The sequence below is a fragment of the Tyto alba genome, unplaced genomic scaffold (assembly GCF_018691265.1).
Source record: "Tyto alba isolate M040663 unplaced genomic scaffold, T.alba_DEE_v4.0 Super-Scaffold_27, whole genome shotgun sequence".
In the NCBI taxonomy this organism is placed as follows: domain Eukaryota; kingdom Metazoa; phylum Chordata; class Aves; order Strigiformes; family Tytonidae; genus Tyto; species Tyto alba.
This window is the reverse complement of record NW_024881301.1, coordinates 5195886-5223205: the sequence shown is the minus strand read 5'-3', so window position 1 is coordinate 5223205 and position 27320 is coordinate 5195886. Positions and strand designations below refer to the sequence as shown.

Here is a 27320-nt window from a genome sequence, read left to right as displayed (position 1 = left end):
TGTCAACTACAATGTAAATTAGTACATCATGAGCATAAAGAGAACACAGGTACATCAACATCAGAGTAATGCAGACAAGCAGTAAGAAACAACAGAAATAAATAAATACATAAAATTCAATCACAAGAGCCACTGGAAACAGACAAAGAAATGCAGCTTTGCTTAGTAGCTAGTTGTCATCAGCCATAGGGTCACAGCTCCTCCTTACCATTTTAGCAATGTAAATCTACCTACCTATCAAGAGGAGAGGGACCCACTTATAAAGCAGACATGTGACTACAGCTACTTTCTTCTATGTCTAGAATGTATTGTTGGCAGCGTCATCTCTTTATTTTTTGTGTTGCTCTCCCACAGGCTCTACAAGATGTTAGACCAATGGCACCAAAGGTCATTGCTGCAGGGTCGTGTTTATTACATGAGAAATAACCAAATAAAAAAAGATCCCCAAATTAGGAATGATATTTTCCCAGATTCTTTTTTGTTGGCAGATTAATTGGCTGATAAATTAATGCAACCTCTTTCCACTCTATATGTCACTTATAGTCAGAGTGATTTAAACAAGAATACCTAATTATTTCATGGAGCCTGAACAGCAACCTCTTTCGTTAATGCACACTTAACTTCCAGTGGTGTAGAGTGATTGATACTTGTAGGGATTCATCAAGAGTGTTCTGAAAGCCCTGAGAACCGAGCTGTCACAATGCCCTGGACTTATTAACACTACATCCTTTCGCAGGAGCAAGCCACAATCCACACAGTTTGACATTCCATATAGCTAGTGTCCATATAAAAGAAAAATGTATCTATGATAGTTTGTCTCCATTCTATACTAATTTATGATTCAGAGTTGACAACTACCTCACAACCAACTGGAAATTGACATTTTCCAAAACTATTTTTAAAATAATTTACATTTTTAGTTAAAATTGCCATATTCTCTCAAGTATATTCAAGACAAGCTATTTTCTAGATGAGTCCTATGACATCTGACATGTCATCAATATGAGTCAGACAATCGTACAGTGTCAGATACATGTCTCCTTTGCTTTCAATAGAGACATGCCCATTTACAGCATTTAATGATATGCATTAAGTTCAGCCCCTAGAACTGTCAGAACTGAAGGTCTCTGATTTGTGCAGCTATTGCTGTGAATCTGTCCTTCTAATTTCTCACTCAGAAGAAGTTGATCTGGAAGCAATAACAATGACAAAATGCAGTAAAAGTGGCTGAGCTTGTAATTTTCTTTCTGTGCTAGAAAATGTGTGTGAAAAAAAAGATCTCTGAATAAATGACCAAGAGTATTGGAAGTGTTTATCTTGAAAGGATATAATGTGATTATAACTTCTAAAGAAAAAGCTGTTCTAGAGAAAGAATATTAAGATAGTGTTCTCACTGCCCCATCCCATCCTAACTAGAGGATACTTAGAAAGATCTAACATCTAACATGAACAAACTGGTTTTTTAATAAAAATTATAAAATAACAATGGAAATAATTAACACAGTATTCACTGAAACATCATTGGAGACATGTTTATGCAATATCTTCTTTGAGTAAGGCTTAAGTTGCGTTCTGACTTTTGAGATCAAGGTGGAATGAACAAGGGCTGAGGTTACTGGTGCTAACCCTTCAGGGCACTGAAAACTGGAATTTATTGTCAAACATTTTGTTACACTAAACAGATCATCTGGGTGATAAAATGGCTGATGAAGTTCAAATTTAATAAATATAAAATCATGACTATATTGAAAAATAATTCTAACTTTAAATATCTAAAAGGGATCTGAAACAGTTGCTAATATTCAGTTAATGAAGTTCAGGGTTTATAACAAATAGCCTCATGAAAGCTTTGGCTGAATGAGTAGATGCAGTCAAAGAAGCATGTCAAATGTTCACAATCCCTAAAGAACTAGTAGAAGACAAACTAGAAAACATAAATCTTCACACATCTTCATTGTTTAGGCCAGGTCTGATCTCCCTAATTCAAGAAGAATATAGAGCAAAAAAATGGTTGAGAAGGATGTCAAAGGTAAATCAGTGTTACAGATTGGCTTCGGTACAAGAAGAGAGTGCTGAACAGACTAGGATCTTTTAATTTGAAAGATAGACAGCTAAGGAGGAACATGATAGGGATCTATACAACTATGAGAAGACATGTAAAAATGATTGTTGACTGTTTCTTATCTATGAATCTTCAGATGAAATCATCACTGCATGACAGGTTTAAAATAAAAAAGGTGTCACTATTTCACCCAACACTCCAACTGTGAAATGCAATGCCACAGGCTATTGTGAATACCAAAAGTTTATAGCAGTCTAGGAAGCAATTAGAGACATTTATGTTACAAATGTCCATTACAGGCAGTGATATGCAAGGTTCTCTGCCACCTGTGGAAGAGTGTATCAAGGAAGTACGATTCCTGTGATCATTTCCATAGCTGTAACACATGGTTAATTGAACCTTTGATGTGAACAAGACTGAACACCTATATCCCATCCTAACGACAGGCACATTGTCCCCCAAGGTGCATCAGCTCATAACCCTGGGCACTGTTAAGGGACATTCACATTTTCATGTGGAGCAGCATTATGTAAGTGAAAAAGTCCCCCAGTTGGTTCAGTTCATATCCTTTGGAGATATTTAAGCACACAAGCTGTATTGTTTTCTGCTTACATTAACTGGAAGCTGTGCTCCAGGAGCTCACGTAATGTGCTGCAGCTACTGATGGGTGTCCAGTGCATGAGACCAGGCTGGAGCCTGTCCCAAGTAACCCTCCAAAAGCTGCAGGTCCTGGGTCCTCGGTGACACTGTTTCAATCTAGAAATGTGCCACACTGTTTGCTGATGAAGAGAGCACTGATGGATATTGGACAACCTGGAGCCTGCAGATGTTTTATCATGTTCCCATGTTCTTCAGAAGTATTTCTCATCACATTGACTCTGATATTTCTATCCTCAAGTGGGATGTGTAGTATGCCACATCTTGAATAACTGTAGGGAGAAGAAAAACAGCATGTTTCCAATATATTTGGAAGGGTATATTTTCACTTTGTTCTTTGATCTCCTTTCTTTTGTGTTCTACCGTCCTTGTTCTTCCATCTGTTCTGTAGTGGTAGAACAAAAACAGGAGAGATAGTTTGTGGTATAACCTGATAGACCCTATGGTTATGGATAATTTTAAATTTCTACAGCTGGTCTTTATAGAACAAGTTAGAAAGTTGTTTACTGTTGGGTATAAAACAACACCAGAAGACCAAACCTAAATAGAATATCTGTCTTATTGCTCCATTTTATTGGATGTACTGAATCTCGCAGGGCTATGCAGAACTTTATTAGCAAAACAGTTGTATTAAAGAAAAAATAATATTCTTATATTGCAGACTGGTTCATTATATGTTTCATATGTACAATTAATTATATAAAAAGATTATTCAACTTCTTCCTATACTGACAGCTTCAAATCTTTGTTTAATTGAATCAGCTTGTCTGAGCTTTGAATGTATTGTCAAAGGAAATCACAGCCACAAGGATTCAAAATACCTTCAGAGTGTTATCAACAGTAGCAAATAATATGAGCTTGGAAGAACAAAGAAATGAAAATTGACCTTTTCTCTAGAGATATCATATACATTTACAGTGTAAAATACAAAGTATTTTTCATTAATGTTATTATCATTTTTGGCATCAGTATTAGAAACTTGAAATCACTTCAACTAGCCTTTTTGGGCTGAAGGTGTAACATCATAAAGCTTCATAATGACAGTTAGCAACACAGATCTGCTTGCATATCTCTAAGCATTGCCCTTAGGAACCTGAGTGAAGATGTTTGTTTACATTATATCTTTGAGACAGACACTGGAGAAGGGAATTATGAGACAAACGGATGAAAATAAAAAGGCTTGTATTTTAAATTTACAGGAAAATCCATACAGATATGAAAGAAATTTGAGCCTTCCACATAGAATGCAAAGTAAGTTCTAATATATTCATGTACATTTGAATTTTGAATTTAAACTAAAGAGCTTATTTAAAAAAAAAAAGTAAAAAAACCTGTGGAGATTAATTTATTGACTGACAAAAATATAGATTTACTTTTACTTTGTGGTAAAATGCCTTATTAGATTTTACCCAGTATTTCTCTCTAGTTGAGATATAAGAGCAAGTAACTCACTGAACTTTTCAATGCAAGCATATGAAATTCAAGGGTTCTCTTGATACAAATTATATTTACAAAAGATCAGATCATGTGGATTGGAGGACTTTTAGGCAGCACAGGGAATTAGTACATCACTCATTTAGAGTATGTGTAGGGGCATAGTTTCAAACCTATCTCAAATCCAAAATGAAAATAAGCAAAATACTGTGGCCTCATTCTACTCTCCCACCATGAAGTTAATTACAAACTTATATTTCTGCTCTCCACTCATTAGCTATTGCACCCAGAGTTACATTCTTCCAACAGCAAAAATACACAGCCAGGCTATGAGCTAAAGACTCTCACTCATGCTCAGTAAAGCAGATCACTGTAGCTACTTAAGATATTACCACTGCTCTGCTGCCTGCCTCATGCATTTGCTGGAGGTTAAACCCTCATAGCAGAGTTGGAAAAAGGGACCCTGTGAGCATGTTTCATCTGATTCATTCTGGCATACCAGCACAAACTACCATTGCTGGCAGCTTAAGTAATTATACTAGACCGGGACTGGAGTGTTTCAAGTATGCTTTTCTTTTCCTCTTCTGTATGGGTCATAAGCTACTGTCTTAAATCACCATAGCAAGATTCACCACAGTGTGTCTGTATGCTAGAGTGGATTGTATTTTCTCAAAGTATTTTTCTGTTAGAAAATACCATGCCATAAACATCAAATCAGTCTGCAGGCACTAATTTTGACATAGATATTATGGAAAGCTAGTAACTCATCTGTCAGACCTACTTTATTTTCATCCAGTTCTCTTGTGCTGCTTTTTAAAAGACCAGTCTCCCAGTATCAATACTAAGGGCTTCCAGCCAAGTGGACTGGGGCTTTACTTGGGAAAACCTGATGCTGTGTTTTCCTTTAAGAATTTTGCAGTACTGAGGAAAAGCAAAATGCAAAAAATCCCCATAAAACAAAATTATCTTTATTTAAACATCCCTGGTAAGCCTAAACCATACAATTAACTAGATTCAATAAAGAACAATGTATTTTAAATGTTGTCTCACTCTAGAGTAGTTAATATCAACACGTCACTCTCCTGTGTGGCTTTTTTTGAACTTCTGTATGCAGATCCCATAAACTAAACCTTCTCTCTTTCCCAGGAAAAAACCCCCACAAATATTCTGGTTATTAACCAGACTTAGTTTTGTTCCTCCTGAGATGAAAAATTTCTACAATAGAAGTTTTCTACACTTAATACTCTATTCCTAAAAAAAAAATAAAGAAAAAAAAGAAATCCTGGGTCTGTTAGTCTGACTGTGTCATCTGATCCCAATTGGATGGCTGCAAAATTAATCTGGGGTTCAGATTATCTCTATCTTCCAAATTAGAGGTAGTAAAGAACAATATTCTGGAATTCAGTACTTTGAAAGGGGGAAAGAATTAATTCTGAACACACAAACACACAAAATCTGTTCAGGAAGGAAGATATGTGATGCAGTGGTCTAATCCCTCCAACTGCTAAAACTCAGCACAGGAGAAAGAGAAAGTTACCTGCAATTCAGAAATTAATCTCAGATCATGTAGGCCCTTGCTATACAATTATGCCCAATCTTGTACCTCTAGTCTGTATGGCTAAAGCAGGTGATGTAAATATTACAAATGATCTGAAGGATAGGTACTGGACTCCAGTGACCTTTAGCGTAAGGAGTGACCTCTCTTATAGCCCTCAGCACTCCAGGATACCCGCTTTCACCTGCCTACACGAGAAACATTGGCTTTAGTAAGGATTGCCACAACTTATCCTTTTGTGAAGACATTCCAAGGTTCAGTAAGTTGTCTTCAATGAACTTTGTAGGTAAGCACTAAACAGTGTAGTTTATAGCAGCCCAAACATTGTAAGGAAATATGTAATCAAGCTATTAAATAAAACCGCAGTTTTATTTTTGAAAGCAAATCATTAAAATGATTGTTTGTACAAAATATTCTTTAAGCACTAATATTTTAAACCTCCAATGTTTCCAGTTCTTTTTGTTTAATGAAGCATATTTATGCTTTTTGCCATTTTCGGGAAAGATTGCTAGGCAATATCATAGAGTAAATTTGTTTAGTCTAGAAGCTCTGATACATTGAAGTTTTGTTAATAGCTCTGTTTTTATCTCCCCAAAGACAGTTGGAAAGGTAATCATAAAATGCAAATTAGTTTCAATTGGGATTCAAATTAAAAGTTATATACTGATGTACAATATCTAGTATTGCAACCTATGCTTAATATTTCTTCAGGTAGACTGAATTCTAACAGAGACTTTACTCTCTGATTTATGTAGCTTAGGCTAATTTCTGCAAAACATAGTTTTTATGTTCCACCTTTCACTTCTACATAGTTTTTCTTCTTCAGACACACAGTTTCAAAATTTTTTTAGTTCACATATTGAAGATGTTTTCATTAAGAAAGAATCTCTCAGTCTTGGGCTGTTCTTTAAGCCTTTGTCTTTGATGAAATGGTTGTTGCAGCCTTTATAGTCTCTCTAATTAATGTGATAACCCCAAATCAAAACACAAGCCAGTCAGATTAAAACATTTGCAGTACATTTTAATTATGGTCTTTGTTAGGGCTTTTCCTTATGACTATTTTCAATCCTCCTTTTATGAAAGATTAGGAAACAAGGACAGAAGGCACTGTCAGAGAGAGAAAAGGACACCTGACCCAATAAGCCATTCCCTTTAAGTTTATCTCACACTCATTTTCTTGCTTAGTAACTATATCCTTTGATTCTCTCCCTGCTCAGACATGCAGAGTTCTCTCTTAAACTCATTTGAGCTATTTGCTTTGATGGTTTTACTTGGCAATGGCACTAAGTGAAATTCTCTGCTTGAACTCTTTGTGTGCTCTATCTCTCTGCATTTAAATTTTGGTCTCTAAAGTCTGAATCATTCACACTGTGAATATTTTGTCGTACCTTTGCTATTATTCCCCTCTCATAATTCTAGATGTCATTCAGGTGATCTCAAGAGTTCTGTATTTGTCTTCATTTTAAAAATAAACAATTTTATTAAAATAGTCTGAAAATCTCATTCCATTCCATTTGCTTATAACAGATGCTCTAAGAAGAGGAAAACCACTTAACCTAAAACTCAGACTAACATTGTAGAAAAACTTAACTAATACTGTTTACTGAGGAAAATAATTATATTTCAACTTGTTTTTCAAATAAAATTCTTTACTTTGACTTCTAAGCTCATAGCATCTTGTATCTACCCAGATATTCTATAGATGTTTAGTCTGAAATACTTATCAGCTCATTATTTTCAATCTCTGATGTTTGTAGCCTCATCTGCCCATGCAGTTAAGCAGTTGTTAAATTGAATCTTAGCGTTGGATTACATCACCAGTGGTAGGGTGAAGGAGCAGATTAGATGAAAAAACAAACAAACAAACAAAACAAAACACCAAAAAACCCCCAACAATCAAAAAACAACACAAAATAAATATGAGTGTAACTTTAAAAAGTTTTTACAAGCTAAAAAGTGGAGTTCAAGTCCAATTTGGGTTCCAAGGTCTCAGAATTTTTACTCTTCATATTATTTTATATCTGACAGTTTTGCCTCTGTTACATAATGCAGGCGTAGCTAGCGCTTAAACCTAAAAGGCTGTGCCTGTGTGACAACATAAGTACATTCTGCAGCATGCCCAGTAGTCTCCAAGCTGCAGCTGCCCATACCAGGGACCCCTTACAAGTACATCCCTTGCCTGCAATGCCTGGTCTTGTTTCCAAAGGAGAGCAAAGCGAGCGTCTCATCATCCCAATGAATCTGCAAGGACCACTGTGGGATTCATTACTGTGGGTATGCACAGAAACCCAAAGAGCATCTCTTCTTTATCCAGTAAGTTATAAGTACATAGCTCAGTGCTCATTAAGAGAGGTCAGAAATGTGGGAAATACAGACTTAGAGGTTTTAGAGGGGAAAACAAATTGTTGCAGACAGTGTAAGCAGCAGTCTAACCCTCTAGATATTCTCCAACTTGTGGGAGAGATATTTGTTGCGGTCTTGGTTTCAAGGATAGTACCAATGTTTTATCCAAGGTATTTTCCAAGTAAAATTGGCATGTTGAAAGACAGAAAGGGAAGGAATTGAACTGGTTTATCACATGCTCTAACAGAATATTTCAGTAATCAGGATTTTAAGTAGAAAAGGAGCAGTTGTGTTTTCAGAGGCAGGAATTATTCCTACTGTGCTCATCTAAGGAAAGCTCATGCTATTACCTGCCTTCAGTTCAGGATTTCTGGACTAAGGATCCCAAGTGTATTTCCTAACCACTCCAAGGAGCACTCAAGGGGTTGGATTATTGGACTGATTACAGTCCTGCTGTTTCCCTGTAGGTCAGCACTTCCCAATAACCTACTTGAGCCTAAGCTTAAGCACCTGAGGAGTGCAAACTAGCAGAATAGTCACCCTAGGTATCCTACATATTCAGTGGAGAGAAATAGGCAGCTCTTGTGGAAGATTAAAATTTTCAAACACATGGCATAACACCATTCACCCTGCAGGTGCCTATAGCTACAGCTAAGGTCCAGAACCAATGACTTCCTGCATCCATATGCCTTGCTCACATTTGCCTCTATAACCAGAAAAAGCATGTAAACATCATCTTCCTTGTAACCATTTCCTATATTTGCTTTCATGGAAAGAAAAGGTGAATGTGCAAAAACAGCACCTCTGTCTGGAATGCTGGGTCGTTCCCATATACTGAATTAAGTGTCTCAGGAATGTTAAAAAATGTGTTTGTGGTGGGTTGGCCCTGATGTGGTGAGTTGACCCTTAGCTGAATGCTAGGTGCTCACCAAAGCTGCTCTATCACTCCCCCTCCTCAACTGCTCAGGGGAGAGAAAATATAACCTAGGGCTCGTGGGTCAAGATAAGGACAGGGAAATCACTCAACAATTACCAGTACGGATAAAACAGACTCAACTTGGGGAAAAATAATTAATTTATTGCCAATCAAATCAGAATAGGGTAATGAGAAATAAAACCAAATTGAAAAACACCTTCCTGCCACCCCTCCTTCGTGAGAATAACTTCATGCCTGGTTTTCTCTAGCTCCTCCCCCCGAGCAGCTAAGGGTGATGGGGAATGGGGGTTGTGGTCATTTCATCACATGTTGTTTCTGCTGCTCCTTCCTCCTCAGGGGGAGGACTCCTCACACTCTTCTCCTGCTCCAGCGTGGGGTCCCTCCTGTGGGAGGCAGTCCTCCAAAAACTTCTCCAATGTGAGTCCTTCCCACAGGCTTCAGTTCTTCACAAACCGCTCCAGCATGACGTCCCTTCCATGTGGTGCAGTCCTTCAGTAGCAGATTGCTTCCATGTGGTTCCCTCATGGGGTCACAAGTCCGGCCAGAAAACCTTCCCCAGCATGGGCTCCACTCTTCATTGGGCCACAGGTCCTGCCAGGAACCTGCTTCAGCACACACTTCCCACAGAATCACAGCCTCCTTCAGGTACATCCACCTGGTCCAGTGTGGGGTCCTCCAATGGGCTGCAGGTGGGTATCTGCTCCACTGTGGACCTCCATGGGCTGCAGGGCACAGCCTGCCTCACCATGGTCTTTACCCCAGGCTGCAGGGGAATCTCTGCTCCAGTGCCTGGAGCACCTCCTCCCCCTCCTTCTTCACTAACCTTGGTGTCTGCAGGGATGTATCTCTCACATATTCTCAGTTCTCTCTCTGGCTGCAATTGCTGTCACACAGGGTTTTTTCCATTTATTAAATATGTTATCCCAGAGGTGCTACCAGCATTGTTGTTGGGTTCAGCCTTGGCCAGCGGTGAGTCCATCTTGGAGCCGGCTGGCACTGGCTCTGTCAGGCACAGGGGAAGCTATTAGCAGCTTCTCACTGAAGCCACCCCTGTAGCCTTCCCACTACCAAAACCTTGCCATGCAAACCTAATACACCCTGGCCAGCAACCAAACACCCACACAGCCACTTGTTCACTCCATCCCCACAGTGGAATAAAGAAGAGAATAGAAATAACAAGAGCAAGAAAACTTGTGGGTCAAAATTAAGACAGGGAAATCACTCATCAATTATGGTTGCAGACAAGACAGGTTCAACATGGGGAATTTAACTTCACTCAAAATATTTAATTACTGATTTGATTACTGGGAAACAAAGAGAAAAAAACATTAAAACATATAGAGGAAACACCTTTGCTCCCTTTTTCCCAAGCTCAACGCAATGCATTGTTGCTTGCATTCAGCTTATCTACAAGAACCACTGTTTAGATAGCCAGGCTTCTAGGTACTTTGCCTGTGAGTAAGTGCTGCAACCCCTAATTCTTGCAGCCCAAGAGGTAAGATGGATCTGCCCCTTAGAGATTCAGTAGTGGGATGTGGCATACTCTTGGTTTACAGTATCAAATTAAAAATTATACCCTAAAAGCAAAATTGGTAGAACCTTTCAAAACCAATTACAGTGACCTTCCAGTGGACACATTAAGCTGAAATATTTGCTTCAGTTTGACTTTTTGTGTTTGCTTTCTCCTATAATCATGATTTTAATTTGCCTCTGTTGTTTTTTAAAGTGTTCTGTGTATTACTTAAATAGTAACCTTTGTGTTGTTATTCTACCACACTGACCTCTAATATATTTTCCCCCATTTTGGATTGAAAGTAACTAGAAAAATATGCAAATATCCTGTAATCTCTTTACTCAACATTGGAGTTTGGTTTGCCCTATTTTTTTTTTAATTTTTTATTGTTTTCATTCATTCTTATGATCTGCTTCCCAATCACCAAACATGATTTTAATCAACATTTCTATGGGGCATTTAATATTCCTTAGAGATGAGAGTTTTTCTTATTAATTCAGAATATTTAGTTGCTAACCGAGGTGTTTTATCTTCATAGCTCCTGGCACAAAAGAAATAATACATTCAGAGGTGCAGAAAGCATGAATAGTTTTACTGCATCACCCATTCTTGTTTGATTTTTATTTTTTTTCCTCCAACCACATCTATTGGTCTAATAAAAGTAGTTTGTAATTCTTCTCTGTAATGGAATCAAAGTGTGATACTCAACGATACAGACACAGAATCATGGCAAAGTACCTGGCTGTCATAAGAGACCACATAATTGTCTATTGGTGCTTTCCCAAAACCAGGCGTTCAACTGGTGAGGGGAAAGATTAATCCTCTCAAAACCCAGCTTCGTCATTCAATAACCTCTGTGCAGGTGGGAGCAAAAGAAGGCATGGACAGAGCTGATTCCTATGTTTGGGAAGGAGCTGTTCACTCCAGCAGCTTGGGTAATATGGACAGTCTGAGGAGGGAAATGCTCTCCCCATCTCTCATCCCAGCATCTGCCCATATTCATGAACAGTATTCTTCATGATCATAATTGATGGGAGAGCTTTGCCTCTTAATTTTTTCTTCCTGCCTGGCTGCCATCTCTCAGCAAGGCAAAGTCTCCTTTTCATCATGCTTCTGACAGAGTTCACTTAGTTTTCTGAGGTCTGGGCCAGGTGGGCAGAAAGCAAATTGGGTTTATTCATCAGCCTCTGGACTGTAGTACAAGAAACTCCTTTGAAAGAACTGGCAGGGACTCCACCAAGACAATCAAATATTAAAACATTTTACCCAGCTCCTTTAGCACCTCAGAGAAAGCCTGGTTTCAAAAATAAATAATAAAATACACAATGAGATCTACGGAAAAGCCTGGATGGTTGTGCTTGGCAGTCCTAAGTACACTGACAGGCTCTAAATACCCTGACCTGCCTGTAACCATCACTGTTGATTGTGTGCTAAGATATCCTCCATCTATCTATGTAACCTTGGATCAGACCCCTGTGAAAAGAGCTAAATCGTGGAAAAAAGCTGTGAGAAGCTCATCTGGGACCTCTGCCCACGCATCCTCTGCTCTTTGGCTTGGGCAGCACATTTAAGCTCTGGTCCTGAGACTGTCACATGTCGTAGGTTACTGGTTACTGTCACCAAACCTGCTCTGCTCCTCTTGTTCTGGCACTGTGGGACTGCACTTCTTGTCAGTGAGGGCACTGCCCTGCTGACCTTCCTGGCTCCCAGCTTGCTTCTCACTGGAGAGCAGCCTGCTCATGATGCTGCCTTCCCCTGCACCCAAGGTGACTTCAATAACACACATCCCTGCAACAAATTAGTTGCATTTCCTTCCCTGTTGTTTCATTGTCTCTTTTTGTTAGAAAAAAGCATTAAATTAAAACTTTTTTTGTTGTTGTTGTTGTTCATAGTGAGGGGTTTTGTTGTTCTTATTATTTAAAGGAATCCCAAAGAAATGGGCTTTTGGCACTTTCAACAGTATTTAAGTGCCAGGCAGATGTGGGACTCCAACCAAGTACATTGCTTCCCATTTCTTTTTTTTATCCAACCCCTACTGTGTTGTGCAGTTGAGCTGGAGGGCCCAGATGCCACTGCTGCTCTAAATACCTCTGTAAAATGAAAGTCTGAGGGAAATGCTACAGCTGTGCCACCTCCTCTCATTGTTTCAGGGACATTGTTATCCCCAGAACCAGTGGCTTTTGGATTGCACCCTGCTGTTCTGTGCACTGCTTGTTACTGCTCATGGGTTAGGCAGCACTGAAAGGAAAACTGTAATTTGAAGGCTTTGTTGCTATGTAATTTTTAACTCCCCTCCCCCCCCCCAACAATTTTTGGCCTCCCTCTCTTCTTTGTAAAATGTTTCACTCTTTTAAAAAGAAGTGTATTCTTTCTTAAAGTAAACCAATAGGATAAATATGTCTGTTCTCGTGAACACAATAACAGCCCTGGAAATCTTAAGCTTCATTCAAATTACCCTATATTTCTCCCCTATAATGTTTTCACATACCTCAGTACAAGAGCCACATTATTGCTTCTATAAAAATAGAACTCATAATACCTCAGACTATTTTGTTTATAATTTCTCTCATTCAGTAATTTACCTACATTCCAACACATAAATGCTTATTTTCAACATTTCTAATGAAAACATTAACAACAAAGGCACCATCAATTTTATTGGAATTGTGGGGATCAGCAGTTCAATTTGCAAGTTGTTCTTATTATTTGGATGATAGATTTGAACAACCAGGAAAGTTCGCGGTTAATCTGATAAAGAAAAATACAATTAATTTTATTTATAAAGCTGTTTATAAATCACCTATTCAGGGAACATAAATAATGCCATGTAATTTAGAGGACAAATTATATAATATAAATAATGAATATTCTCAATGATCAGCTCATGAACAAATCATGAGTTAAAATTTATTGACACAAGCTATTTACTGAGGAACTGTAAATAGAAAAATATATTTGTAAAATTCACAACCTGCACCCAGATAATTTGCAAAGTGAAGAAAGTTAAACTGTAAATACTCTATTATTCTGAGCATATGAATAACTTACATACATGGCCTTTCAGCTGATTGACTCTACTTGTGGAAAATAGACTTTGTTTTCCAGCTCTGTTCAGTAGTTTTTTACAAATCATGAAAGAAATAGTAAGACTTCTCTGAGATAGCTCAGATAATTGACGCATCTTGGCTACCTCAGATCAGTTCAGTCTTGTTGGTGCGCTGAATCTTCTCAGTTATCTCAAACAGCTGCTTTTGTTAATACCCCAATACATGGAACTGCCAGAAAATAGTGTCCCCAGAAACTAGATACCATGTGGTTTGAATTTATTTTGTAAAACCAAAATGAATCAGTAGTGTTTTGAATGCTTACACTGCCTTTTAATACTTGTTTGTGAGTATTTAATGGTCGATGCTTCCTTATTGTGCTAGGTGATTTATGAACACCAGACAAAAGAGAGTTCCAGCTTATTATAATTTATAATCTAAGTACTTTAAGTAAAAGCATCTGTAATTCTATTTTGAATGATGACAGTTTGGGTTAAAGTAATGTAAAACACATTGTTTGAGATTTCGTATTTTTTCTCATGTTTATTTTTAAAAGTCTACCTACCTTTGTATAACATTTGCAGCATAGTCTTTTTTCAGAAATACCCAAAGAAATGCAACACAAGCCTTGTTCCAGGCAACACCATATTTCTTATTCATGTGGCTGGCCAAGAAAAAAGTGTGAAGTTGAGCTGCACAACAGCCTTTTGGTTTGCAAAGTTCACACAAATATTTTCTCAAAACAAGTTGTTACAGCTGAGAGGGTACACATCAAGTCACACTGAAATCCAAACAAACATTTTCAAGACCTGCATGGCACATAGCTATTAAGCAAATATTTACATAAGCCCCCTGCCACAATACACTAAGTTCTGTGTAACTCGGCTTTCAATTTCCTGCAGCGTAGGAAGATAATTCAAGGCTATGCTATCAAGAAGACACTTGTTTCACTACTTTGGTCTATCTGAAGCCATAATGAAAATCTCCCAATGAAATGTATTCTCAAGAGCATTATTTACTAAAAAAAAAACCTGGATGACTTCAGCTAAATATTGTGTTATGGAGACAGATGACCACTGCTATCCTGATCTGAACTGCCGCATCACACATTTTGAGGATGAATGATTGTGACTTTTTTGTTCATTTGTTTTCAGCCCAGTGAAATGGACCAAAATATTAAAAACAAGGCAGTTTTTAGATCACATATGCAATTTCTTATGCACTGCATAAGCTTTCATCTCCAAAATGAAATGACTACACTGAACTGCTTTCTCTGGACTCCCCCTTCAGACTGAGATTTGGCAAGTTTCAGACTGTTACAGCTAGTGGAGTTTATTCTTTACATTTCAATACAAATTACATTTTCTTACAGTCAAGAAATGTTTTCTTATCAAGCATAAAGCTGTATTTCCAGGCAAAAGAGAAAAAAATAAGAAAAAATTGCTTGTGTCTTATGGGGAAAATAGGCAAAGTGACTCTGGTTAAGAATGATTTTTTCTTTCTTGCCTTTTTTGAACTGGTAAAAAGCTAAAATTTGAGCACTAAAGTTAAGACTGAGTATGTACTCACTTGAAAACAACCCCATAGGAAATAATGAGAAGTAGCCTTAATGGCATCAGCATCCTCCAGGGAGATCACTCCACTCTCTCCAGTTGTGAAGTTTGAATTTAATTTAGGTGTATATCAGAAGGATCTGTCTCAACCTGTGGCTGCAGTATATTATTTTCTGTAATTCCAATATACTGATAAAATAAAAGTAATGAGAAAAGTAAACAATGGCTTTTACTATACAGTTTTTCTTTGACTTCTGTCAAAGCTTGCCAGTTTAATAGTGTAGATAGAGTAACTACAGTACATGGCTATGCAGTGAGGTGATTGCTTTTTATTAGTGCAAATCTAAAAGGCTTTTTTGCTATAACCTTTTAAAGGTAGAGAGAAACAGTAGGTCTTTTATTCAAAAAACAATCAGAGATCTAATCTGATGATGATGTGGAAATGGAACATAAGAGGATACATTTTGGAGTTTGGTGTCATAGGCACTCTTAATCCCCCTGACTCCCAGAACAATATCAAGCTGTTGAAAACTGTGACAGGTAGTTAATCCCACTTAATGAATACATCACCATTGGCTTTTCAAATGCCAAACATATAAATACAGTGTCAGTTAAGATACATTCTGTCACACTTTGTGCACCTAAAGTCTAGTTTACCTTAGACTTTAACTTAGAAATGTTTGGGGTTTTTGTTTGTTTGTTTGTTTGTTTGTTTTTTGTTTTTGTGTTTGTTTGTTTGTTTGTTTGTTTGTTTGTTTGTTTTTGTTTTGTTCCATTTGTTTGATTTTCAGGAGAAAATCTGCTGTAGTTCTTTGGTGGCTGCAGTTGACGCAATCCATTTTTCTTTAAGTTACTGATAGTGTTTTCCTCAATTGAGTTCTTCAATTATCCTCTCCTGTTACTTAAAAGCTCCAAACAATAAGTGTTTAATAAGATTATATCCTGATTTACCTGATCTTTAATTTTAATTTCTTGCTTATATTAACTAGGAGTTCCTCTGATTTTCATAAAAATCTTCTCTTCATTGTTAGCATGCTCTGTGAATATAGAAGAATGATTTTGTCATTTTCACAATTATTTTTAAATTACTTCTTTATCAAATTTGCTCTAAATGTTATGGATAGTGGTTTTATAATTCACAGACAAGAGTTTGGAAGTTGTGCTTTGACTTCTTATATCATCATTTAAAGGTTGATCATAGTTCTGGAATTTTGGACACTAAATCAAAACTCTAGTGCAGATTCATTGATCTGACCTTCAGTCCATTTTTATTTTCCAGAATACTCTTGTCTTTTTAGTGATGCAAAAGTTTTATGTTGGTTATTCAGAAGATACAATTAGAACTTTTATGACAAAGCTGGGTTCTCTTAGGAAGAAATAAGTTTAAGTGCCTCAAAGTCATTCAAAGAACAAGGTCAATTTAACCAAATTTTAAATAAAAATAAAGAAATACATTCCAAGAATATAAAATTTGCCTTTTTCAGAATTACAAAAATAAAACTGATTTTTTGTCTTTTAGAACAACATTTAATCTGCTTTTATTCATACTACATATAAAAATAAATTAAAACTTATTTGGTTTAAAAAGGACTTACAGGAAGGAAAATAATGGAAACACTGTATCAGAGTTTTTGATTTCTATTCTAAAGCTGAATTAAAAAAAAAAAAAGTTGACTGTTTAAATTCTGTGTGGTATGAGATTTCCATTATTTTCCTCACTCCAGATATAATTTTCTAGAAAAAGATATGTACTTTAATGTATTAGCTCTTAGGCCAAAACCATATTTTCATGTTAAGTCCATGCTTATATATATATAATTTCAGAAAAAATAAATGTTCGTTTCTGCTCTGCCTTCTTGCAGCCATTTTACTTACAAATACCAAATTTTATTACATATCCAAAGGTCTCTCAAAAGTTGCATTTTCAAAGTGCCAGGTCTATATGTCTGAGAGTACAAAATTGCATTCATCAGACCTAAAATCTAATATTGAAAATTTAACCATCTCTTTTTAAAGCTGAATCTGTCCTTGTTTTTAGTCAATAGCAAAACTATTTGGTTATAACGGCTCTTCCCTTGGAAGAGCAATAAGTGTTAAAACAACATTAACATTAACCCATGTGCTAAAGGAATAACAATTCAAAGGTATTGCACTTCCATTTATATGAAGACGTTCCAGAAGTCTGGAAAAAATAAAACAGAGGTTCATAATCATACATATCAACGCACGAGTAAATACGCAAATGTTTGTGTCTCATGTTTCTTTTTAAGGGTCTAGTCCTTAAGATACACCCAGTCAGTATGGAGGACCAGTAGTAGGAATTGGAACACAATGCAGGCTGTCAAAATCTGGCCCATGCTGCTCTTTAAAAGAGCTGAAGGAACCATGGATTTGCAGAACAGTCTTCCCGACCTTAATTTCTGTGAAAATGAAGCAAAGGGAAACAAAACAAAGCAAAGTGATCCCATCCCCTAAAAATCTTGACTGGGTAATACATTTGTAAACAGATAGAGAACAGTAAAAGGCAACATATATTTGTAAAGAACAAAACACTTCAAACCACTCTGATTTCTTTTTATCGCAGCTTAAGAGACCTTTTGGAGTGAAGGAAAAATAGATGTGGCATTTTTTGACCAGAGGTTGCACAGTTTTTCTGACAGTATTATAAAAAAGGAAATGTTATTTAGATAGAACTTTTATAATGTAGATACAGAAGTAGTCGTAAAATTATATTCAAAGAATATGGACACTGTTTGTTCTGTGTAGTCATAGAATTCAAAGCCATTTGGTTATTGGTATTGTATAATCAAAAGTATGTCATGTCCCAGTCATGTTCTGAAGGTAGTAAAACTTGTCGCTATTTTCATTAAAATTTGTAATAGACATGGTACTTGCAAGGTTTACTATTGATACCAAGGTGAGTGGGCTACCAACCAGTACAGGGGTAAAGAATAGATTTATACATGGCTCTAACAATTTGCAAGAATTAACTAAAAAAAGATATTATTCAGGAAGTATCAGGTAGTAAAAACAATGAGCTGCAGGAGTAGAAAGTAGCAAAGTGGTCTATGCATCAGGTCTCCAGAGGAAGACTTGTGCTTTACAGCAAATCATAGACTGGATGGGAATTAGCAATGACTTGCAGTAGTGGAAGTATCAGCCTTCAGTGTATAAACTTGAGTGTCATTCGTAAAATATGTGAAATAATTTTTCACCTCTGTTTTTAATGACTTGTGCTAGAGCAATATGAGCTTTTTATCACGCTGCATTTCAGGAAGAAAATAATGATAAAGATAATGATAAAGAGTGGAAGAAATGGGATTATTTACTTGGGAAGGTTATATGAAAAAGGTACTCAGATATGTAAAGATAAAGGGGGTAAATCATTCACCAGGCCTACTATGTGTAGGATAATAATATACAGTCTTACAGCACAAGAAAGATTTCATTTGCAGAAGTGGGGGGGAAAAAAAAGACAAAAATAACTAACCAGTGAGACAGAAAGTCTAGGAGTAATGCAGAATATCCATTACACAGTTTAGCCAAATATTGCTCTGGAGTAACATAGCTATAGCTGAGCCTGCCATGAGGCAGAAAAATAATCTATATGGCATCACTCCTCTCTTTCCTTACATACTATAAATCTCATTGTGGATGGATTCTTTAAAAAAAGATTCTGCCTCCTGGCTTTCTTACCAGACATCCCTGATCTCCACAGGGACAGGTTTCTCTTGTCTCTTTCTGTGTGCTCTTTCTTTCAGTAAATCATCTAAATAATGTTCACCTGTCATCAAACACTGGCTCTGTTTTTTTTGAAAACAAATATCATAGCAAAACACATTCCAGACTTACCCTGTCATTTCAGTCCATGACATGCGGGTTAGAATATTCACTGTCATAAGATACCATTGCTAGTAACACTAATTTTGGATTTTTTTTTTTCATGAAAACACTCAAAATAAGCACTCACCGTTGTTGATTTCCAAGCACTTCATAAGTTATTATACTTATTGAGAATTAATCTCGTAAGTACACACTCATTCATTTGCTTTTCCACTAATTTGCTCTTGTTCTAAAAGCATCAGAAACAAGTCATCATCTGATGGGAAATTATGACAATCTCTTTAGAGACTTACTTTATGGTTGACGATATATATTACAAATGGATTTGCGAAGTAACATCTTGCTGCTGTCTTTTGGCACAACTAAAAGATTACCATCTCTGATGCTGGCACTGAAATCAGTAGATGTACTAGAACTTGCCCTGAGTGCCAAACTAGGACAAAATTTGGTTATGTAGTTTGCTGAGCAAGGTCATTTTTAAAATGGCTGAAGGTGTCTACAGGGACGTCTGCCTAAAGAGGTGTTGAAAGAACACTGGAGTTTGTCTCAGCTCTCATCTACCTAGTACAGAATGAACAGTGGTGAGGATCCCTTAAGATCACCTTTCAGTTTAGCTCAGACATTTCATCAGTTTGGAGAACTGGCTCCTTTTTCCACTCAGTTTCTCCTTTTAGCAGAAGAGAATTTATTTTTCAAATGCATCATGATTCCCACAAGGTGGTGTTTCCTTTTTGTACTGGAAAAAGAATTTTGATCAAAGCATTCTAAACTTTAAGGATATTCTGAATTATGTTAATAGGCCACTTTTCCCCTTTCATTTTCATCTAGTTTTACTTTCCTTTCTTGGTGACTTTTCAACTCTTAGTCATGAATAGTATAAGATGACTTTTTATCTATTTTCTGCCTCTTGATGATGCTATCTTCCTCTGGACAAACAATTGACTAATGTAAACCAGGCAAGTTTTTCTGCTATGGCCTAAAAAACGCATTTATGGCCCATCATACTATTCGCAGTATCCTAACTGTCTGTCTCCTAGTTTGCATTTTGTTAATTACTGAGATATTACACTACAATGCTCTAACACATCTATCTGAAATAGTTGAATAGGTTTACTTGTAGTAATTAGAAGTAGCAGCAAATAACAATTTTCATTGTAAGATAACAGGCAATTATATATTTATTTTTTTTTATAACTTCACATTTTCAGTCATTCTATGATAGCATATTTTACTGTAAAATTCTTATCTTAATTTTTTTCTTAGCCAAAACCAAATAAATGCAAACGCTGGCACTCTCTTACTGTTCTACAAAAAATTACATGCTATGCTATTTGGCCTAGAAACATAAGCAAAAATCTAAATGTACTATTAGCCTTTAAGGTACTTTTTTTTCAAATGTCATTCTTTGAGGATCAAAACATGTTTGCTTTATAAAGCTCTTAACATTTCAAGCTGAAAGGCTTGAACAAGCTTTGAACTCTGGAGTTTGTCATGCCTTAAAATTAAAGGGAAAAATAACATTAAATGGTACTGTAGCTTGTGAACCTTCCTTCTTTAAGTTTCTGAGCATCTCAAAGTCCTCAAACGTACAATTTTCTTGGAGCAGACTGTGATCCAAAGAACCTCATGTGTCCCATGGAATGTTGTTGCTTTATTTGGCTATATCCTTATAGGAATCATAAAATGAAAGTGCATTCTCTTACGTGTCAATAAACAGCTGGCTATCTGAACAATTTGCTGTCCACAGATACTGAAACATGCCAGCAGAAACAGAGTGCAGTGCTGACTCAAAACACCTTTGTCCCTGACCTGCATATCTGCCACCTTTGCATAGCACCCCCCCCCCCCCCGCCCCGCTCTTTGAGATGTTGGGAACTACAGTCAAGATTTATCTGCCTGTAATAAAAACTGTTTGCTTGCCATCTCTTTTTGGTCTTGGTATTTAGTCCTCTCACCCAATCTCTCCTCTCTTGAATTTCACCCTTTTACCCAGGATTGAGAACATATTTTTTTTTCTTTTAATTGACACAAAATTAAGATAATAAAATGACTTCTAATTAATCATATATATACATGTGACTTCTCAGCAAAGCTGAAAGGAGGCCTGTGAGTACAATTTCTAAGGGAACGATTGCAACACGGATTTATGGATTATAAAATTGTTTACTACTGAGAAAACAAGAGTCGAGAAAGGACTGTTCTCATTAGAGGATGTTTTCCAAGTAAGGGGCTGCTTCACAGGCATAGCACAGGTAGCTCATAAGTTTGTGTGGATTCTCCTATCAAACCTTCCATCATAAAAACCTCTGAAAAAACTGTCTTTTGTCTTATGTGTCCTTCCATTACAAGGCAAAGTAATAAAATACTAATAATGGCTCAAAGAGGCTGTAAAGAGACCTTAAATCCTTTAAACAAATGGTTAGAGTCTAATTGTCTCATCTGCTCATTGGTATTATAGCCTTCCACCAACAGTATACTGTTGAACTTGTAGACTCTCCAAGTCACAGATAAGCTTTAAAGAAGGAAGATAACTTTTATTTGTTATGGGAAATAAAACTAAAGTCTCTACTGACTGTCAGACAAGGAGGCATCTGATATTGTGGATCCAGTCAGGCAGAACACAAATCAGAATAGTGTCTAAAGGGCAAGGTAATGGAGGAATGACAAGTATAAAACCTACACAATAAAATTATATTGCAATGAGAGAAAATTAGAAAATTAAGAGTAGAGCCTAAAAATAGAACAAAACTGTCCCTTGAAGCCATATACAGTAGGCATAGTTGCTACTGAAAGGGTACCACACTGGTTTGTCTTTAGACTAGGCAGTAGTGATGTGTCAAGGCTGGCTTGAAAGAACATGCTGGTGCATGTGCACAACTATGCATTTACACACCCAAAATCTCACTGTGCTGCCCTAGGTCCCTCTGTGTCATTGAGAAGTTTCTATCTACCATAGAAGGTGTCTGTGAACCAGCAGTTGCTTTTGTTCCAGTATGGGTTAAGAAAACACAGATCTTGGAAATGTGTCTCCAGTTATTTCCTGATCAGAAGACATTACATAGAAAGAAAGGTTAGTTATTAAGTCAGATAGCACAGACAATAAAGACCCTACATACACACGGACACACATGCACACAAGAATACATCCCATCCATTATGCAGCTTTTGCAGTTTTTCCTCCAAACTGTCTTCAGCTTATTTGATGCCACTATCTTACAATGACACCTGCTAGAAAAGCTTAGTGGAGCCACTGACAGCTCCCCTGGAATTGCTGCCTGTCACTGCCTAATTCTCAGTCAGCAGTATATACCAGCTCTGACGTATGCTATATTTCTAATATGCCTTTCTTTCTCCTTGAGGCAACCTATGCTTATTATCACTGTGGATAGTACTCCTAGGCCTGTATTCCTGAAGTAAAGGTGCAAATGATATCTGGAAACCACCACAGTATAATTGTGTGCTTAAATTTTAAATCCCTATTTAGAAAACAACTCATTGATCCCATTCCTTTCATGTCCAGAGTTAATCCACTCAGTATTTCAACAGAAGTGCATTCCCTTTGTTTCAGGTTAGATTTTAAAATGAACATTGTGCTAGTTTTAATATATGAATGCTCAGCTTGTGATGTCCATTTTAGCTTAGCATCTCTGAGGACAGTGGGTAAATATCTTGCAGTGATAAAGGATTTTTATTTCCCTTCCTCTTACCACAAGGTCTTTTACCCCTCTGGGGTAAGTGAGAACATTCTTTTGCATGTGTGTGTCAAGTCAAAGCTTGCACCAACAAAATAAATGAGGTTCTCATTTGATTTTCATCTACTAAAATCAATAGTGGTATATCAGTTTGAAAATGATAAAACCAGAATGGGATTCAGTTATTAAACTTTTGTTTTCACTGGCTTTTGGATAACACTTAACAGTCTCCATGAATATTGCCACAGTTATTGCAAGTGGGAATGTGGAATCACATTGATGCCAAGTGCTTCAGACACACCCAGCAAGATGATGCAAGATTATTACATATAAAATAGTCTTTTAAAGCCACATTTTAAATGATGAATCTAGCATTTCAATTTACTGTGAAACTGTTATTTGCCTTAGATTAACAAAAAATCTTTAATTTCTGTAACTAATAACTAAATAATGATGCTAGAAAAAAAAAAGTGTTCAGCAGACATTGGAGATTCCATCTGTTCCCATTGACCTAAGAGATGATATGAATCAACTTCCCTTAGAATTTACTTGAACTTTGCTCAGAAGAAGCTTCACATCTAGGTAGAATTCCCTTACTTTTATTTTTTCCCCCCAAGTATGCACATCTGACACTTAGAAATCACTAGCTACTGGATTATTTGCGTAGAGAATTTTACAGAGTTTTGCAACAAGAAAGACATTAAGCTCATAATGAAATATATTATTTAGATTTATAAAAGGGTTTCTGATCCTCTTACCTTTAGTAAATGATGATGCAATTGGCCTTTAGAGAAGTTTAATTAAAGAAAGAAACAAAACCCACCACATTAAACTTCTGACCATATGCTTTCACTGCAGATTTCTGCTTCTATTCTGGAGGACTGATAGTGGATGAACAAAGCTGCATCCTTAACTTCAGATGGAGCACTATCCATACTAAGAGGATTGTCCTACATAGAGTGAGCAATTTGACAACCAGGGAAACAACAGGAAGCTTCCTGATTTAGATAACCAGTCACAAATTGTTAGGTAAGTTATAATTTCACAATCTACATTGCAACCTACAGAGTAAACAAATTCACAGACAAAAGAGACCTGTCAAGTAATTTAGAATAACAAATATATGCAATAATGTTTTGATACGTTTGTAGACATTCTGCAGGCAGAAAAAGAGGCTAAACTCATTTAATAAATGATTCATAGTGAATCATTCTCCCAGTATGGTAGCAAAATAAAATGTATTTTTTACATGATTTGCATGGGAACTTGTATATCTGGGAAAAATTCTTTAGGTAGAAAGTTTGGCTTTCTTACAAAACTGTCTATAAAGACATCCAGCAAGCAGGACTCCAGCTTTTGCAATGTAATTACACCACACATTTGTCTCTTCATAAGCAAAGCCATTGCAGGAATAAAAGCTTTCTCCTACTCATCTGTTAACCTTGCATAGAAATGTTTCAGCAGGAAATCCCATCTACAGAGTGTCTTGTAAGCTAGTACTAATATAAATGGTGAAATCAAACACTTTGCTTCAGTTGGTTGGGGAGGGCCATCAGAGACTTGTTTTTCTCTCATTCCACTTTCATGAGCTGTTCTTTTCCGACAGACCCGGTTTAGTAGCAGCAAATTCTGTGTCTCTCAGGAAAGTGAGCATGAAAGTTTGGCACCTTAAGCCTTTCCCTTTGACACTCTAGATCCTTGATGCTTGCTGAGGTGCTTTTATTTTTTTCCCTTTTTCTTCTGATAGGGTGATATGTATGCAGTTCAGAAAGCATTCCCACAGAGAACCCCCGAAGGACAGCCAGCCTGTGTATCTGATTACAAATCAGCCAACTACCTGATTCCTAGAACAGCAGAGTAATTGGCTGGGGATTTTATCTGTTTCTCTGGCTGATTCCAATAAGCAGGCATATTTATTAACAATTTATTTACAGAACACAGATTGATTTCAGGAGAGAAACATCACCAGCCTCTGCAAAGTGTGAGCAAACGATTTCTTCCGGGCCCTCAAATAATCTATTATTGTCAAAATACCTGTTTGCATTGGTCTTTATCTCAGGGTTTTAGACCTAAACACTGAACATGCATAGACAACACAACATGGGGTGAAAAGGTTTTTCTTGTTTCCTGAAGAAAACCTGCAGACTAAGTGCTTCCTAAGTAACACAATTAGCTGAATAAACACACCCCACACCTGCCTCGGGCTTCCTGGGCAATATTAGGCAGCCTCATGTTGTTTACTAATTCACACAGCTCCTCCCTCACAGGTGGTCAGGAAGCAGATGCATATAGTCAGGAATGCATCAAGTCGGCATTTATGTTATGAAGTATTCTTTGTGTTAGTTTCAGAAATCTCTAGCTCACCAAACTGTAATAATGAACAATGAAGCAAAACTATTTTCTGATCAGCCTTTCTAGAAAATTGGATTATTTTTGTTTTGTTTTGTTTCTCTTCACTATATATTATACTTTTCTCTCTTCCTTCTCTTAAAATAGCCAAGATGCAGTCAAAGACTTCACGGTATTCTGTTTAGAAGTTAAACTACTTTTCCTAATAAGATTACCTTAGTCAAGAATATTTCCTTTCATGATGAAGAGAACAAATATACTAATATTATTTGGTTATGCTCAGGATCTGATTTAGGATTAGATATTCTTATCTGAATAAAGTCCAGTTTTTGAAGTAATACTGGTAAATGTCACTTCTGAAATTATTTTTTGTTTTGGTGGCTCCACTCAAGGTCATGCTGAGCAGCTTAAACATATTCTGCCACAGATAACTTGTTATCATCCATATATAACTTGTTAGATGTTTAAAACAGCTTAAGAATTAGAAGCACTAGGTAAATGATGATGATAACTCAATTTTAAGGTCAATACTTTTCTTAAAAAATTGATGAGTTGTATATAAAGAGGAATTTCTACAGGAAGTGGTTCCTGTAATAGTCTATCTCAGTCTGAAGTGTAGATCCTCTCAATGTGATTATCACAGATGCAGTATTAAATTACAATGCAGAGCATAATTTACCTCCAAGAGAAAAACGAATAAAACTAAAAATAAATGAGTGTCCATCAAAGGAAATAAAATACTGCATAAATCTGTTTTAAGGAATAAATGATGTCTAATAAGTTCATAATTACCTTATTGTGATAAATGTTGAATTAATGGAATAAATGATTTTGTGTACAACTTTTGATAAATCACAAAATAGCAGCATGTTATCAGTTTACTTGGATGCAACCCAAATAAAATCTGCATTCAATACATAGCCTTATGTCTGCAATGTTGTGTTTAATGCCAGTCAAAATTCAAGTTTAGTGACATTGCTCACTGAGATACTAATTTATTGGAAAAGGATGAAATGCCATATGCATTTTGGCTTTTTTTTTTTTTTTTTCCTTGTAGTACCTTCTGCTGAAAGGTTTTTCTCTGAGTAAGATTCTAATAGAGAAACAGACTCTGATGTAAGACATTTCTTTTTCTTAACGGGCCAAGAAACTCTGTTGTTTACCACTGAAAGAGTAAAGTTGTTTGACTGAGATGACAGAATTTTACCTTACCAATGCAAATGTATGGAGTTTTTCATACTTCTCTATTAGTTGCAGATGCATAATTTGCTCATTGCAGACAGAACAGACAGCTTACTCTCCCTAATAAATGTGTATTCTCATATCCTCAGGGAAATGTAAATGTAGTTTCAGCCCATTCTTGTGCACACCAGCCACATCATTAACTGGTCACAATTCCATTGAGTGTCCATGCTTGTATCTCATACCTTTTTTCTTTCTTTTTTTTTTTTTTCCTTGACGGGTAGTGTTCACATACATGGAGAACTCTTCATAACATAGACTAAAAATCCTCTTTCTCTATACAGTCTGTTTTCAAATCTTACTGACTCGTAAAGTCCTCACAGCTTGCATCTCCAAAGACGGTCATTCCTGATGAGTGGAATCTAATTATGAGGTAAGAATTAATAAATTAAGTAAGTATGAGACTGTAGAACTCAAAATTCTGGAATATAATGCCAGAGTTGGAATACAAAATTCCAGGCTGTAAGGAGAGAGGCTAGAGTGTGCCCGTGTTGATACTGTGCCATGACTTTGAGACTGTATCTGTTTGGTGCAAAAAAACTTGCTCAGAAGTGTTTGTAATATTATCCAAAGAGGTAAGGGTACATGAAAGAGGTATTTTAAAGAGGCAGAATGACCAGAAGTTAGAAGAAGACAAGGAAGAGAATGAAACATTTACAAGAAGAAAGTGACATACAAGGAGGCAGCCAGTGAAAAAAGGAATGAGGAAAACAATTACCTTTGCCATCCTTGAGTACAGATACTTGTACATACAGACATGATAACATGTCTGTACATGTATCTTTTATAGTACTTTCATATTTTTCTTTCAAGTCATGGAATTTTCATTAATTTTGTTGAAAATGAATGAGTGTCCTCAGTAAAGGGTGTGGCATGTGGACACACATGCAAAGAACCTCTGCAACCTAGTGCCAACAAAAAATCCTACTATTATTAGTAAAAATTAATTTCTCACTGCTAATGAGGACATGACACCTGAATTCTAAATAAAGAAGAGATTTTGGCTGTGATAGCAGCCCTGTGATATCACTTTGTGCCTGAAATTCTTGCAGAATCCAGTGAAGACATCTCACCACTCTGAAATTCACTAAGGGTG

At 36.6% G+C, this 27320-nt stretch overlaps 1 long non-coding RNA gene across 1 annotated transcript in view; it reads right to left on the bottom strand.

Moving 5' to 3' along the window:
* Nucleotides 1-23492, bottom strand: part of LOC116963675 — a 43213-nt gene extending 19721 nt beyond the window's left edge. Inside the window, exon 1 of the long non-coding RNA XR_004408351.1 lies at nt 23392-23492. This is a non-coding gene — a long non-coding RNA (uncharacterized LOC116963675). The remainder of the gene's footprint in view (nt 1-23391) is intronic.
* Nucleotides 23493-27320: the final 3828 nt, after the last annotated feature.